Source organism: Chelonia mydas, chromosome 4 (genome assembly GCF_015237465.2).
Source record: "Chelonia mydas isolate rCheMyd1 chromosome 4, rCheMyd1.pri.v2, whole genome shotgun sequence".
NCBI lineage: Eukaryota > Metazoa > Chordata > Testudines > Cheloniidae > Chelonia > Chelonia mydas.
In genome coordinates this window covers 45136062-45151958 of record NC_057852.1, presented here as the reverse complement: position 1 = coordinate 45151958, position 15897 = coordinate 45136062, and the positions used below count along the sequence as shown (strand labels likewise).

Genomic DNA, 15897 nt, shown 5'->3' with positions numbered 1-15897 from the left:
CAACATTTACTGATAAAATTCACTCCTTCTAAGCCTAATTATAAACCAAACATTAACTGTTGTTTGGGCTGGAGAAGAACAGTGAATTATGACAACAAAGCTGGTGGCAGGATATGAAGGGGCTTTCTGAATGGCTAAGGTGAAAAGGGTATTTCAACTGGATGTGTGCTCTAGATTTTACGATGTCCAATACATTTGAATTCACCCTGTGAGGGGGTCTGAGCACTAATATTCATGCCAGACCTTGTACGGTTTCTTTCATATGGGGGCATTTTAAACAAAACATGTTTTATGTTGTCCATTGTTAAAATTTTACTAAAATCTTTTTTTTTTTTTTTTTTTTTTTTTTTTATTATTTTCAGGTGGCTTCAGAAACAAATAATGGAAAGCTAGATGCTGGCATAAATCAACATAACTCATTGAAGTTAATGGAGCTACATCAATTTACAAAAGCTGAGGATCTGGTCTATCAGTCTTAATAGATCAATCAGTAAGTACAATAGGAGGAACAGATTCCTATAAATTTCCTGTATTCTGTTGCCATTTTCCAATATAGATTATACTGGAATTGTGGTGATATTATTGAAGTTATTTTGTGTAACTATGTATATCCATATCTTATTTGCAAAATGAACACATTTTATACAGAAATCACTGAGACACAAACATGAAAACCATAATGGCACACTTTAAACTCATCAGATTTGTTTTTTACAGATAATTACCTGATCTACCGATTTTTCTTGCAATAATCAACAAAAGATTCTTATAGGTCAGCCTTATATAGGATTGGTCTGTAATTTGTATTAGGTAATTTTACCTTTGTCAGTATTTACTCTCTCCCGGAGATGCTTGGTGCATAATCTGTTCCATCATTAGGATGGAAAAGATAGGCCCTTCTTGTGTACCAAACATGCTCTGTGGGCTGGTGCTGAATGGGCGCAGGTCTATAATACTTCCTTTTCCCTTTTTGGTGATTTGCTGCCCGCAAGGCCAGCGGCAGGCCGACCCCCTGATGGCCGCGCAGCCAGTGGTGGGCCGGCCCCCTGATGGCCGGTTTCATCAAGATCTTGTGATAAATCGAGCAGGCAGGAGGGGGAGCTCCCTTTTATGGACACCCAGCCAGCCAGTTGGCTCTAAAATCCCCCTTAGGAACTGTTCTCTACTTGCTTTACCTGTGAAGCGTTAAAGAGTCTCCCTGCATTGCGGAGGTAAAATGAAGTGAGTGTGCACCGGGCTTGAACTTTTTACTCTTGAGGAAAAACTCTCCCTTTGTCTGTCCTCCCAACTGGAGAGGCGGACAGGATAGCACCTCTGCCAGAGGTCCCAGCCGGGGAGGCTAGCCCCCGGCCCCTCCCCCGCAGCCTTAGCTCGCCGTGCCGCCTGCGCTCTGGATGGCAGGGCTGCGAGCTCCTGCCGAGCAGCGCGGCTGCGAGAGCCACTGGGTGTAGTGTATTAAATTGCTTCCCTTAGGAATGTGCTACTTACGGAGCACCGGGAGTGGCATCTGTCATTAGTCCATTGTATGTAGCGCATTCCTATGGTGAGCAATTTAGTACACTACCCCCACGTAGGGAAGGCAGTGCCTCCCCAAAGAGCCTGGCCCCTGCATCCTATCCGCTGCCTCCCAGTTCTCACCCCCCCACTGCCCTCCTCAGAAGCCTCGACCCATCCAACCCCCCCTGCTCCTTGTCCCATGACCACCCCCTCTCAGGACCTCTCCACCCCTAACCGCCTCCCCGAGACCCCACCTCCTCTCCAAGCTCCCCTGCTTCCTGTCCCCTGACTGCCCTGACCCCTATTCATGCCCCTGCCCCCTGACAGGTCCCCCAGGACTCCCGCTCCTATCCAACCGCCCCCTGCTCCCTGTCCCCTGACTTCCCCCTGGGACACCCTGCCCCTTATCCACCCCTCCTGCTTCCCGCCCCCTTACCATGCCGCTCAGAGTACCAGGACTTTCAGCCGTGAGGAGCACATTCCAACAGGGAGCAATTTATTACACTACTTCAGCCCTTCAGACGCTTTTGGAACCCCGATGTGGCCCTCAGGCCCAAAAGTTTGCCCACCTCTGAGCTGTGCTGTAAGAATCTTGGGGCCAGGTATGAAAAATCATCAGTATCATACCTGGAAACTACTCATTTGAAACCCCAGATATGTGAGTAGATCAGGAAATGTCCAGGAAGATGTGATTTGGTTTTTCTCTTTTTGTTTCTTTATGGCTTGTGGACTCCTCTGTGCTAACCCCACGTGCTTTTGTTTTGCTTGTAACCTTAAAGTTGGACCTCAAGGAAGTTATTCTTGGTGCTTAATCCTTTTATTTGCTCTTTTGAAATCTAGCAATAGAGTAAGTTCTCCGATGTCTTTTTTTTCCCCAGTAAAATTTACCTTTTTGAAGAACAGGATTATATTTGTGTCTTAAGAGGTTTGTGCACATCTTTTTTAGTGAGCTGGTGGCAAGAGCTGATTTCTAGAAACTAGAACTATGAACGATAGCTCTGAGGGCCTATTTGGAGTTGTGCAAAGTGTGGGCCATTAATGGTGGTTTGGAATCTTGATGGTTCCCATCAACCAGGACAATTGACTGTGGATGGCTCTGTTTGCTTGCAGGCCTTCCTGCAAGCCAGGCTGGGAAGAATGAAGGCTTGGGGTCGCACAGGACATGTGACCATGTCACCTGGTACTGGAATCCATCTTAAACCTGGTGCTTTTCCATTTAGAAGGAGGGGTGGGGACCCAGAGAGTCAAAAGATTCCCGCCTTGTGCCAAGCCTATTTTAGGGGGTGGAACAGAACAAAGGGGGCTGCAATCATGAGGAATCCCCAAGCTACCGCCTGAGCTGGAACAATGGCTGGACCAGGGGAGAGGATTGTACCCAGACTAGGAAGGCATCCAGTCTGTGATAGAAGCTTCTTGAAACATCTGAGGGTGAGGTTTGATCTGTATTCAGTTTTCCTACTGTACTAGGCTTAGACTTGCGTATTTTATTTTATTTTGCTTGGTTGCTGACTTTGTTCTGTCTGTTATTACTTGGAACCACGTAAATGCTACTTTCTGTATTTAATCAAATCACTTTTTAAGCTTTATACAGGGTAAAACAGATTTATTTGGGGTTTGGATCCTATTGGGAACTGGGCATCTGAGTGTTGGAGACAGAAACACTTCTGAAGCTGTTTTCAGGTAAGCCTGCAATTTATGGGACGTAGTTCAGACCTGGGTCTGGGTTTGTAGCAGACTAGCGTGTCTGGTTCGAACCAGGCAGGGCACTGAAGTCCCAAGCTGCCAGGGAAAACAAGCTCAGAGGTAAGCTTGGCACATCAGTTGGCAGTTCCCAAAGGGGCTTTCTGTGACGGAAGCCATCACAGGTACATCCTAGATGGGAAGCCCAAAACTAATCGAGGCAGGGGAGATCGGAGCCAAATGAGTGGAGGTGGCGGAGAAGAAGAAAGCTAGTAGCAGTCGGTGGGGATACCAGAAGGGGCAACCTGCGTCGACACCCCACCATCGGGGTCAGCTCAAAGCCCCACCTCGCAAGGAGGAGCCCTCCACACAGCCAGGGACACCCTCTCGTCCCACCACCCTACTCTCCAACCACCCGCCTCGCCCCAGCCCACAGTCAACTGTGCGATGCTTTAAATGTAATGAGCTGGGGCACGTGAAGGCCAACTGCCCCAAGAGCACCAGCCGACTGCAACTCATCACCCCGGGGTCCCACCGAGAGCCTTCAGGCCCACATGCCTCGCAAATACCCCCAGAGCGAAGAGAAACTGAGTGTGGGTGGGAGGAAGATTACTGCATGGAGAGACACTGGAGCACAGGTGTCAGCTATCTACAGCTGTCAGCTCTGCGGCCATAAATCCCTGGTGGACCCCAAATTCATTGACCCAGAGGCTCAAGTGATGATGCAACCCTTTAAGGCCAGCTCTTTTAACTTGCCTACAGCCAAGTTGCCTGTCCAGTACAAGGGCTGGTCAGGAATATGGACGTTTGCAGTCTATGACGATTATCCCGTTCCCATGCTGCTGGGAGAAGGCTTAGCCAACCATGTGAGGCTAACAGAAAGCATGGGGATGGTCATCCGTAGCCAGGCTAAACAGGCCTCCACACCTAACTCCATTTCTGATCCTCCTACTAGGACCCGGTCCGTGTCCCCAGATACCACAGGGCCGGGGACCCAGCCAGACGTGGTGGAATCAGACCCCAGACCAGAGTCTATGATAGCGGTTGTAGATCCAGTTCCTGGGACCCAGCCAGAACTGGTCCAAGGATCGGAACAGGCCGAGCAGTCAGCACCAGAGCCCGTGCTTACAACCCCACCAGTGTCTGGGGAGCCAGCACCAACGGGCACCACGGAGCCTGAACCTACAGCAGCAGCTAACCCGGTGCAAGGGGCTCAACCCGAGCCTGAAATACCACCTAGTGCGCCAGTGGAGAGCAGTTCAGAGTCAACGGAGACACCCCCGTCACCTGCATCGCTTCCAGGGGGACCAAGCCCAAGTCCACAACCCAACAAGGAAATAATGTCTCCAGCATCAAGGGAGCAGTTCCACGCAGAGCGGGAAGTGGATGAGAGCCTCAAGGGAGCTTGGACGGCGGCCCGGAGCAACCCACCACCTCTCAGCTCTTCTAATAGGTCTGGGTTTGTTGTAGAAGGAGGACTCTTACACAAGGAGACCCTTTGTGGTGGGCACAAGGAGGACTGCCATCCTCAGAGACAGTTGGTAGTTCCAACTAAGTATAGGGAAAAGCTCTTGAGCTTAGTGCACGATCACCCTAATGGCCATGCTGGGGTGAACAGGACCAAAGACCATTTGGGGAAGTCATTCCACTGGGAGGGAATCGGCAAGGACGTTTCTACCTATGTCTGGTATCATGAGGTGTGGCAGAGGGTGGGAAAGACGAAGACCAAGTCACGGCCCTTCTTCAGCCACTCCCCATAATTGAGGTTCCATTTCAGCATATAGCTGTGGATATTCTGGGTCCTTTCTCGAAGACGACACCCAGAGGAAAGCTGTACATACTGACTTTCATGGCCACAAGGCCAGGGCCGGTGCTGACTGTGGCCGCACAGCCAGGGCCGCCACCTGAACCGTCTGAGATTATGGAGTCTGCTACAACCTTGGTTTAAGAGGCATGTGGCTTTCAGCTGCTACAGCCAAGGCTTGTACACTAAGATTCAAAGGTCCAAGGTTCAATCCTGCCGGCTGACAACTAGGGCCTGTCGGCATTGCAAGTGGGGGCTCGTCCGAGATGTCAACGGGGAAGTCTTTGAAGCTCAGAATGTGCTTCAGCATGTTCTCTCCCAGAAGTACACCCATAGGTGTTTACCTCTTCCAGGGACCATGTAGTAAGTGTAGCTCAGGGGTGGCCAACCTTTGGCTCCGGAGCCACAGGCAGCTCTTCAGAAGTTAATATGCGGCTCCTTGTATAGGCACCGACTCCGGGGCTGGAGCTACAGGCGCCAACTTGCCAATGTGCTGGGGGGTTCTCACTGCTCTGCCACAGGCCCTGCTCCCACTCCACCCCTTCCCGCGCCATTCCCTGAGCCGGCCATGATCTCGCTCCTCCCCCGGCCCCTCCACAGCCTCCTGCACGCCACGAAACAGCTGATCAGGAGATGCGGAGAGAGAGGGGGAGGTGCTGATTGGCTGGGCTGCCGCTGGGTGGGAGGCGCTGGGAGCCCACCTATATCATCATCTAGTGTATACACAATCGCATGTACACACACAAATATTCTGCAGCTGCTAGATAAGGAGTACTTGTGGCACCTTAGAGACTAACCAATTTATTTGAGCATGAGCTTTCGTGAGCTACAGCTCACTTCTGCAGTTTCCACAGTATGCATCCGATGAAGACATTATATGCACAGAGACCATGAAACAATACCTCCTCCCACCCCACTCTCCTGCTGGTAATAGCTTACCTAAAGTGATCATTACCAGCAGGAGAGTGGGGTGGGAGGAGGTATTGTTTCATGGTCTCTGTGCATATAATGTCTTCTGCAGTTTCCACGGTATGCATCCGATGAAGTGAGCTGTAGCTCACGAAAGCTCATGCTCAAATAAATTGGTTAGTCTCTAAGGTGCCACAAGTACTCCTTTTCTTTTTGCGAATACAGACTAACACGGCTGTTACTCTGAAAGCTGCTAGATAGTTACCAATCCTGAATGTAGCTTGAGTTCATGGCTTGGGTTCGTAGCTTGTGGCGGCTAATTGGCCAGGAAGCCAGGCACAAGGAAAAACTGGGTGTCTGTTGGACATGCACCAATGCCCTTCCATGTTGGCAGCAGAATGTTACCCTCCAAAGTCTTCCATCTCACCTATCCTTTTTGTAGGCTTTAGTTTGAATCCAGAATCTGTCGGTCTTGCTGTGTCATGCTGCCTCTGGGTCCGGTGTGATTGATCACCCGTCAATTGCAGACATGACCTTCAGCCTGGGACCTGGCTTTGGTGTTTCTTCAGTTGTACTTTACTTTTCTTTTGGGGGTGGACTCTTCTTCCTTTGTCAGGGCTGTTGTCTGCATCTTCAGCCCTTGGTGTTTATACTTTATTTCATCAAGACAGGCTGGGGCTGGAGGTTCATTCCATCATCCATACATACCTCATTCACACATCTAAACTCAACTAATAAGATTACAGCAGGGTTTAGCAAAAATTAAGTGAGCATTTTAAAATGGAGTTTGGGTTACAAGATGGACATGTATAATGAATGACAAACTGAGCAGACGTTACCATGTTGAAGCAGTGACTTAAGCAGCCATTGGATTGAAAGTGAAACTCCATTAGCCAGTTATTGGGGTACCTGGTTTTATGAATGAAACTACATTCATTCATAAAACTTTACTCATGAAGTTATATTCAGAAAGTAAGCAATTAAATACACTAGGGAAGAGATTTTGCAATTTAAAGTAGATTCACCCAGTCCCTTAACTGTCATAAAGACACACATTGTACACATGCTGGATATGGACATTAGAGAAGCAATCTGCTACAAATGAGTGGAACAACATTTACATTTCTACCTTTCTTGTCTGACTCTCCAGGCCAAATGTTTAACAGACCTCCTTAAAGGCTCTCTCAATGAACAATTCTTTTTTTATTTATTGTTTTGAATAATGCTATTAGCCACCTATCTAAATTACTACGATGATGGTTGTTTTACTCATAGAATATCAGGGTTGGAAGGGACCTCAGGAGGTCATCTAGTCCAACCCCCTGCTCAAAGCAGGGCTAATCCCCAACTAAATCATCCCAGCCAGGGCTTTGTCAAGCCTGACCTTAAAAATATCTAAGGAAGGAGATTCCACCACCACCCTAGGTAACGCATTCTAGTGTTTCACCACCCTCTTGGTGAAAAAGTTTTTCCTAATATCCAACCTAAACCTCCCCCACTGCAACTTGAGACCATTACTCCTTGTTCTGTCATCTGCTATCACTGATAACAGTCTAGATCCATCCTCTTTGGAACCCCCTTTCAGGTAGGGGAAAGCAGCTATCAAATCCCCCCTCATTCTTCTCTTCCGCAGACTAAACAATCCCAGTTCCCTCAGCCTCTCCTCATAAGTCATGTGTTCCAGACCCCTAATCATTTTTGTTGCCCTTCGCTGGACTCTCTCCAATTTTTCCACATCCTTCTTGTAATGGGGGGCCCAAAACTGGACACAGTACTCCAGATGAGGCCTCACCAACGTCGAATAGAGGGGAACGATCATGTCCCTCGATCTGCAGGCAATGCCCCTACATATACATCCCAAAATGCCATTGGCCTTCTTGGCAACAAGGGCACACTGTTGACTCATATCCAGCTTCTCGTCCACTGTAACCTCTAGGTCCTTTTCTGCAGAACTGCTGCCTAGCCGTTCGGTCCATAGTCTGTAGTGGTGCATGGGATTCTTCTGTCCTAAGTGCAGGACTCTGCACTTGTCCTTGTTGAACCTCATCAGATTTCTTCTGGCCCAATCCTCTAATCTGTCTAGGGCCCTCTGTATCCTATCCCTACCCTCCAGTGTATCTACCTCTCCTCCCAGTTTAGTGTCATCTGCAAACTTGCTGAGGGTGCAATCCACCCCATCCTCCAGGTCATTTATGAAGATACTGAACAAAACTGGCCCGAGGACCAACCCTTGGGGCACTCCACATGGCTAGGGTAGGTACATACTCTGCAGCAGTGGGGCACGGCACCAGCTGCACAATTACCTAGTGTGTCTATTTTGTGACTTAGATTGGCGGGGGGGGAAATGTGATCCTTTATTTGGGTTTATTTTCTCCTTTTGGGGAATCACGGCTTGCTATGCCAGTGAGCAAATGAGCCAGGCGATCACAGGTTCCTGGGCGCGTATGGAATAGGCACATGCATGTAGACAAATGAACTGATGTCTGCATGAATGTGTTCTGCTTCACCCTACCCCCCTACTTCTTTTTGCTGTCCAGCATCTTGAGAGTGACAAATACACAAGCAATCCTGAACCCTGCAGGTCATGACCTCAGACAGGTAGTGAGCTGGTGAAAAGGAGTATTTAAGAAAGCAGATCATTTACAGGAAACTTTAAATTACACAGTTTTGGGAGGGAGTAACTAAATGGGGACTAATGAAATGGAGTCATTTAGACAGGGTTGGATGGTCTCTAAACTATGCTGTTTAAGACCCTCTCTCAAGACTTTCCAGGGCTTGGCCTTTATACCTGGGCAGAGGAAGATTTCTGATCTTAGGTTGAAATAAGCCTGCGAAACGTAGTTCAACAAGGGACTATAATCATTTTAATTCGCTGAATTGTAGCATCAAGTCTGTTCTATTATCCTGAGCTACAACGTCTCAGAAGTACTCGACCATAGAAGATCCCACATTCCTTCTGCCTTTGAAGAACATAATTAGGGCACTGACAAACATTTAGCATCAGATTTTCAAAAGGCTAGAATGGTGGGAGCTTGCAGGCATGGAGTACTTTGGAAAGTCTGGCCACTTCACTAAAGCGCCCAAATGGGAACTGAGCTCTCGAAAATGTGGCAACAAGGGATCGATTCTGCTACAGCACACACTTTTAGTGTCTTAGTAGTAAAGTTTCCCACTGAAATCAGGAGAGAGGAATGTGCCTTTTCTAGTTTGGAGTTTTTTTTAATTGTTCCAAGGCAGCCCAATCTATGAAGAATAAAAACCAACCAACCCACAACCAAATTTCAGCTAGGCCAGGAGCTAAGTAAATTCAAATCTTAGCAGCCAATTATTTATATGACTTACAAACAATACTTATCCCATCCAAAAAAGAAGTTTCAAGTCAGCAATCTTTGATTTCATTTGGTATGAAATTTCTTCCAAAGGACTTATGGAATATGGAAGTAAAGAATTCAAAAGCAATAGCAACCTGGAGTGATTCCCTCCCCCCCATTAACCTTGTATCCAATATGGATGAAAAGAATTCACTTCATGTTAATTTGCTGCTGAAAGAATCCCTTCTGCAGATAGGGGTCTGGCAGCACACATACTCACACAATATAAAAGTGGCCAAGGACAGTCCATCATTTACTGTTTGCCAAAGGTGCTATCATCAGCTGGATGTAAACTAGGGCTGAAATACAGTGCTTACCATGAAGTGTAGGAAAAGAGAGTGGACAAGCATAACTACAGAAATGTAGTCATTTCAGACATGCTGCAGTTAAAGTGAGGCAAGAAAAAAGCATTGTAACAGGGTTTACTCACCACTCTGCACTTCCTCATGGCCAGGCATGGCATGACAGTGTGCTTGTGGGGGAGCAGCCCTTGTCAACAGTCACTCTGGGGCTGTGGTGGTTTCTTTCAGAGAACTCATATCCCTCCAGCCAGGGCACAGTCTTTAGCCCGTTCCTTCCAGGGTCAGCTCCCCAAACTAAAGTTCACAACTCTCTTAACAGAAATCAAAAGCTTCCACCCTCTCCACAGCTCTTCTTCAGCATGGTCACATTAGCCTGCAGCCCCCTCACTGGGTTCACCTACCCTTGTACACCACTTCCTTGGGGCTGGTAGGGGAATCCAGTCCCAACCTCAATTCTGGGTTACAGCCCAGGGCCCTGTACTGCACAGCTAAGTCAAATCCTCTACCCAGAGTGCAGTTTTCCCTGCGCCATTTCCTTCCTCACCTCTTTACTTCCCTTCTAAGTCTCCCAATCTGCTCCCTGGATGCTCACTCAAGATCCTGCAGGCACCTTTTGACTCCCTGCATTCTCTTTCCTCCAGCCCTTCCTCAGCTGGGCCCACTCAGTAGTTAAACCTGGAATCACCTAATTTCTCTCAGGTGGGGCCCATTCTGTAATCAGGGCTGGCTTAGTCAGGGGCTCTCTATTATTATCTCAGAGCTCTGGATGATCTCTGGGTGTTGATCTCTCTCTCTCTCTATATATATATATTAATGAATTTTATTGTCAGGCTCTGGCTCTGACCCTCTTACACCAATCCTGTAACTGACTTCTACTCTGGGTTATCTGTTTTCTTCTAATGAGATTGGGCCAGCTAATGGTGCCATGCTGCATTCCATGAGCTGAGGCTCTGGCCCATTGTTCTCATGTTGGGGCAGATTCTGCCACCCTTATGTTGACTAGTACAGTACCCCACAAACAAGCCCCATTGGAATCCATGTTAGTAGAGTGAGGTTTTACTCAGCCTGAGTAGGGATGGCAGAATCTTGCCTGTGATGTCTACTTATTCTTTCGACACGTAGCAATGTAAATTAAAGGCTGTTTTCTAAATACTACACTTTTAAAAGTAGATTTTCTCCCTGCCTAATGCAGCTGCCATATTGTCCTTAAGATGCAGCACGTTGCAGTCACTGTGTTTTCTCTGTCATGGAAAATTTCTCTTTGTTCAGTCTTTGGGCCCAATTCTGAGAAGTGCTGAGCACCCACTAGTTCAGTGGGAGTTCAGGGTGCTCAGTACCTTGCAGGAAGTGCTTAGTGCCTCTTAGGGTTAAGGCCTTTCTTTGATGTTTTTCCTTGACCTGAAATGAAAACAGATCTAGACTGAAGAGTATGTTTTACTCTGTGAGTATGAGCATGAAAAACATGGTTCCTGTGACTTGGAATCACCTTTGCCATAGCCTGTGGAGGTTCTTTACCTTGGGTAAGATTTTGTGTTTAGGTAACAACTGTAGCACCTCTGTCTTGTCTATTTACGTCAGTCTGTGTTGTGATTCTGTGTGTCATATCAGTGCACTTCCATTTTCTCATACATTATACAAAGAAGTATCTGACAGATGTTCAAGGAGCAGATTTATACCACACAGGTTTATACATGGGGAGAATTGATGCATTCTGACTTGGATAATTAGTATATATTTTTGAAAGTCATAACATTTCAACAGAGAAAACAGTTTAACATTTTATTATTTTGCAAATGTCAGTTGCATCCATGCTGCAATTATCTGTGCATTTGACCATTACCAGCATGAATACACAGTCAGGTAATTGAAAACAATCACCCCACTAGGTATGAAATTGTTCTTTTGTGAAAGGAGTTGTGCTGAAGGGTTGCCACGTTGTCAGAAGTTCAGATGAATATAGGCCAAGATGAGCTCGTCTTTTAGCCAAAAAGCTCCCCAAGGTTGGAAAGCCCCTCAAGGGAAATTAGGATGAAAGGGGTTTAGCTGATGGCCCTTACTTGTTATCTAGCACTGTTTTGGTCTCACGGGGAGATGAAGTTGTCCATAAAAGGAAAAGGTAAGCTTGACGCTGACCAAGAGAGAGGAAAAGGAGGAGAAATGTTGTGGGAAATCAGCCATGAATTTTGTTGTGGTGCCATAATTGTTAGATGAACAGTAGGAATAAGGGAAATATAGAAGATAATTATTTAGACCTCGTTGGAAGATCTGTTATTTTCTAAAAGGTATTTATGGACTGGACAGCCCCACAGCATTTGGCATTTTATAAAACCTCCAGCTTTGTGAATCAGTTTTTATGATGGTGGCAGGACAACAAACATAACAGTGTCTAGTAGAATGGAGAAAACATCCTCCCCAAAACAAAAATGGTGGAATAGTAAACTGGGTGCCTTGTATAAATAGACAGGGATGAACATGGAGAAAAAAGACCCTAACAATGGGGAAAAGAAACCACCACAGGAAAAATATGTATCTCGCTTTCTGTGTTTTTTGACAGGTGGGATATGAATTTTCTCCACGGTTAAGAATCAAAAAGAGATCCAAAAATCAGTCGGTGTGCTTCTTCCAGGTCCGGTTATAAGGTAACTATATCTCCTGAGCGGGTCTAAAAATGGGATTTTTTTTTTTCTTCATGAAAAGAGTCGGCGCCGGCCCTGGCCTTGCTGACTTTCTTGGTTTCCTATAGATGCCAACAGACCTGGCAACAACAGTCTATTTGGATGATCTACGTCTGCTTTTTCTATCCTATGCTTTTCCCAGATTAGTCATTACTGATGGGGAGTTTACAGAAAGCCTCTGAAAACAGTATGTAAAAGTGAAGAGTTAAAATGGCCTGCTTGAAGAGAGGTTACATCAAGTTGCTTCTATCCTTTGGCTGGGCCAATATTTTTCTTGCCCATTCTGTCAAAGTAAAGTGTCTACACTTTCTATGCTAATCTCTAGTGTTTTCATTAGAGCAATTTTCCCCCTCAGCAGGTCATCCAAGTGTGGGAAATGTAGAAAAACCATGATGCTACTTGTTTGTATTCTAGTGTAATATACAACCAATTCTGTAATATAACACCAGTTCTGTGTGGCATGTTATCGAATGCAATCAAGTACATCTTCAGTTCATCTACTGCTGCTTATCTACCACATATCACCACTGCTAATGATCTTAGAAACAACTTGCTATGGAAGTTAGGAGGTCACAGAAAGGAGAAGATTATGGTATGCAAATATCCTTAGCAAGAAAATGAGGCAAGAACCACAGAACACATGGGGCCAAATGGTGCCACCTCTCAACAAAGCTCAAAAATATGGCTTTGGGTGGACTGTTTTGCCCCTTACCCTGCTGGGTTGGCGTGGAATAGCTGCACTGGTGCTCCAGTGGTAGAGACAAATGGGGTTCCTATACCCTCATACACTGGTTGTCACCAACTGCAGCACAGACCTGTCTAGTGCCTCCACCCGCAGCCCTCCATTCCATTGCAAAGAAAGGCACGACAGAGTCCGAGGGGCACAGAGACTTCCCAGCACACACCCTGCTCTCAGCACCGTATAGCTATTCTGCTTGTATTCTGGTTTTGTATATAAACAGAGGGTAAGGCAGCACATGTGACTTAATATAGTGGCTGATTAGTTTCTAAAATGTTTGGGAGGTTTCCTACTCTAGGAGGTGCCAGCTTTCATTCTTTTACACAGCAAAAGTGAGCAAAATTGAAGGACATGTCATCTGATCTTATGAGGTCTTGCCCAAGAAAAGCAAGGATGTCTTAGACCGCTTCACCTATTTACATTGTAGAGACAGTCTCCCTTTGTACAGCTTACAGCCGGTCTAGAGTGTCTTCTAGCTTGAGATGCAGGACTGAAGGAGACAGGCCTGGGAAATACTTCTCTAACCACAACACATTTTCAGTGTGTATATTTTCCTCACATAATGTGCCTGAACTGTTTTAAGCATTTTGCTCAATTTTACATAAGGTGGTCACATCTTGACAAAAGGAAATAGGATCTTATGTACAATGTCCATGTACAATGTAGCCTGTGCAATATAAAGCGATGCTTCCTGGCCAATGCAATGGTATAACAAATATATACATGTGGTACTTAGTTACGGCTCTAAGAGTGGGAGGGGGAGCTGCACTGCCTGAGTGGCGGAGGTACAGAACGTCCCACCATGAAAATGTTACATTTCTTCTGGGAGGATTAGATCCTCAAGAGCTGAACACATCTTCAGGAAACTTGCGGCCAGAGGTGGCGCCGGCCCTGGCCTTGGGAGGTTCAAAAGTGTTAAATACAACTCAGCTACTGATGGGTCCTTACTTTTAATCAGCGAGACCCAAGGAAGGGTTAGTGTTACAAATCTGGAGTCCTTTAGTCAAGGTGTCCTTGGAACAATCTGGGTGTGCCTGGAGATTTTATAGCACTTTGAAATATCAGTTCTTAAACAAAACGCTATGTCTTTGTTAGTGTTCCTCCCTAATATTCTCTTTTGCTGTGTTCAGACATTGATCACATACTTTTCCTTTAGAGCTTTTCATAACATTCTGCCAGGCTATTTGTAACATCTCTTATTGCAGCATAACACTGATGTAATGAGCAGAATTTCTGTTCTCTCTTTCTCTTCCTCTCGATAGCCAACATTTTCTTTTTAAAATAATTGTACTTTACTACTTCCAACTGCTCAGGTGTCTTCTCGACAGAATGATATATTCATCTGTTAATGTGCCCACATTATTCTCGTATCTGAGTTATATGGCATTGGATATTAGGATTAATGAGGTTTTTAGAGATATGAGTGCATTTAGAGGAGACCCATATAATCTTAGGGTGGTCTAAACTAGCAACTTATGTTGGTATAACTGCATCATTCAGGAGGGTAGATTTTTCCACACTCCTGACTGACTTATACTGACCTAACTCCCAGTGTAGACAGCGCTGTATTTATAGGAAGGCTTTTCCCCTCAGCGTAGCTATTGCCTCTCAAGGAGGTGTGGAGTATCTACACCAGGGGAGGGCAAACTTTTTCGTCTAAGGACTGCATCAGGTTTCTGAATTTGTATGGAGGGCCGGTTAGGGGAGGCTGTGCCTCACCAAACAGCCAGGCATGGCCCGGCCCTTGCCCCCTAACAGCCACCCCAGGTCCCCTGCCCCATCCACCCCCACTCTCTGGCCCCTGACTGCCCCCCGCCACCCCATCCAATCCCTCCTCTACTTCCTGACTACTCCTCCGGGACCTCTGCCCCCATTCAACCACCCTGTTCCCCGCCCTCTGACTGCCCTGACCCCTATCGACACCCCTGACCCTGACCCCCGCCCCCAACTCCATTACCCTCTATCCAACCCCCCGCTCCCTGCCTCCTTACCGCGCTGCCTGGAGCACCAGTGGCTGGCAGCGCGGCTGCACCAGGACAGGCACCCTCGCTGCGCAACACAGGGTCAGTCGGGCTCTGCAGCTGTGCTGCTCCGCTGCCCAGAGCATTGCACCGGCAGAGCAGTGAGCTGAGGCTGCAGGGGAGGGGAAACAACCGGGGAGGGGCCAGGGGCTAGCCTCCTGGTCCAGGAGCTCGGGGGCTGGGCAGGACGGTCCCACAGGCCAGATGTGGGCCGTAGTTTGCCCACCTCTGATCTACGCCGATGGGAGAAGTCCTCCCTTCTACATAGGTAGTGTCTTAAGTGAAGCATTGCAGCTGCACCACTGTAGCCTTTTAAGTGTAGACATGTCCTTCGTCTCTTTGTTATTACATGATCCTCACCGATAACACGGACGAAGGGAAACTGGGCTCATCTGTCTGACTAATCATGAAATCTCCATGAGAGAGAGTCCTGTAGTAACCAGAACAAGGAACAGTTAGGACTGTTTAGGGTTATTCCTGGTTCTGCCTCTGACTCTCTAGCCTGATTCTCTTCTCCTACACCAGTGAAAATAAACTGATTTCAGTCAAGTTACTCCTGATTTACATCAATCTGAGAAGCACATCAGACTTAACATCTCTGGGCTTTGGTCCATCTGTAAAATGGACATATTTCTTCCATAGAGATAAGGTTATTAATATTAATGAAAGGTATGCTAGTAGTGCAAATTATTATTGTTAAAATTAAATTTTATTAAAATATATTTAATATTTCATGTATTCTAGTGTATTAAGTAAAATCCATGGTGTTTCATGAATGTTTCAGTGACCGAGATACATCTATATGAACTTTCCAACTTTGAGCCATACTGTCAAATCATTGGCTTTGAAATAATGCCTCTACACCTAGATTACAGGTATGATCTGCTATTCATGTAAAT

At 46.5% G+C, this 15897-nt stretch overlaps 1 long non-coding RNA gene across 1 annotated transcript; it reads right to left on the bottom strand.

The window, feature by feature from the left end:
• Positions 1-208: 208 nt before the first annotated feature.
• LOC122465469 lies at positions 209-14734 on the bottom strand. The gene is made up of 4 exons (XR_006290366.1): positions 14611-14734; positions 9556-9560; positions 8403-8406; positions 209-218 (listed from the first exon to the last, which is right to left on the bottom strand). It is a non-coding gene; the product is annotated as an uncharacterized LOC122465469 (long non-coding RNA).
• Between the last annotated feature and the right edge of the window lie 1163 nt (positions 14735-15897).